Below are 1,341 nucleotides of genomic sequence, written 5' to 3'. Positions count from 1 at the left end.
ATGGGTGTGTGTGTGTGTGTGTGTGTGTGTGTGTGCGTGTGTGCGTGTGTGTGTGTGTGTGTGTAAAGTGGTCCAAATTGTTTCCAAATGAATAAAATTATGTTGCTACCCCTGCAAAGTTTTTTAATGGCAGTTCTCAAAGAGCTGTGATGAAATGCAATTTATTGATAAAGTTAGAGTGACTAAAATATGAATGACTGAGTGACAAATTCACAGGCTGATGGACTGGGATGGCCTGAAATAAAGTTGGCCTTGGGTGTCCCCTGCTGGCGAATGACCCATCATCTGCATGTAAAGCAAACAGTGGCGGGCCGTGCATTTCAACCTTAGGCCTTCAGTGACGTCACATATTATGAACACAATACTGTATATGCTTGTCATACTGTATAGGCTCGTCAAGCAGCACTTAATTCCAGGAGCATTTAAAACCATCAAGCATGCTTTCACAATTAAGAGCAGGAAACTACATTTACAGATAGTCAAAAATAAAAAGATGATTTAAAAATACGAAATAAAATGCCACCCAAATTACGCTGTGTGATCTTAATAAACAAGTCTGTCCAATAAATTGCGCAATGTCGCAGTTTCATATCAGACACCAACCAAACAATAACAAAACAAACTGTTCTTCGAAAATAAAGTAAAAAGATCATTTGCATTTTGAAAATCGACGATACAACAGCAAATAACTGACATAACTGACTAACTCAGGTCAGGTCAGGTCATCCCATGGCCTAGGAGGCCGTAGGGGTGCCATGGTGGACGTCTGGACAGTCAGGGATCTCCAGCACTCTCGGTCCTTAGCTGTTCGTAGCAGGGTCTGGAAGCTGCAGTCAGTCCATTCCTTGATGTTGTCCATCCAGCACTTTCTCTGTCTGCCTCTTCTCCGCTTCCCTTCCACTGTCCCCTGTAGGATGGTTTTGGATAGCGAGGTATGCCTTGTGACGTGGCCATACCAGGCCATTTTGCGACGTTTTACCGTTGAGAGTACAGGCTCCTGTTCTCCAGCGAGGGTGGTGACTAGCTGTCTGACATAGTCATTTGTCCGGTGTTCTCTGTAGGATATATGGAGCATCCTTCTGTAGCTCTTGTTCTCAAAGGACTGAATCCTGCGTTCTGTGTCTGCTGTGAGTGTCCAGCTCTCACAGCCGTATAATAAGATGGAGAGTACCAGTGACTTGTACAGCCTGACCTTCACTGTGAAGCTGATGGTATTGCTCCTCCAAATTCTGGTCAGTCTTGTCATGGCTGATGTTGCGATGCCTATTCTTGCTTTAATCTCCTTTGTGGAGCTGCCCTCCTCACTCACAAAGGACCCAAGGGATTTGGAGGCCCTAACCA

General features: G+C 44.7%; 1 protein-coding gene across 1 annotated transcript in view; it reads left to right on the top strand.

The window, feature by feature from the left end:
• arid3c (AT rich interactive domain 3C (BRIGHT-like)) overlaps positions 1-1,341 on the top strand; it is a 69,579-nt gene that overhangs the window by 29,129 nt on the left and 39,109 nt on the right. The gene's annotated exons all lie outside the window — the stretch shown is intronic.

The sequence above is a fragment of the Hippocampus comes genome, unplaced genomic scaffold, assembly GCF_001891065.2.
Source record: "Hippocampus comes isolate QL1 unplaced genomic scaffold, H_comes_QL1_v1.1 scaffold130, whole genome shotgun sequence".
Taxonomy (NCBI): domain Eukaryota; kingdom Metazoa; phylum Chordata; class Actinopteri; order Syngnathiformes; family Syngnathidae; genus Hippocampus; species Hippocampus comes.
This window is presented reverse-complemented; position numbering and strand designations above follow the sequence as displayed.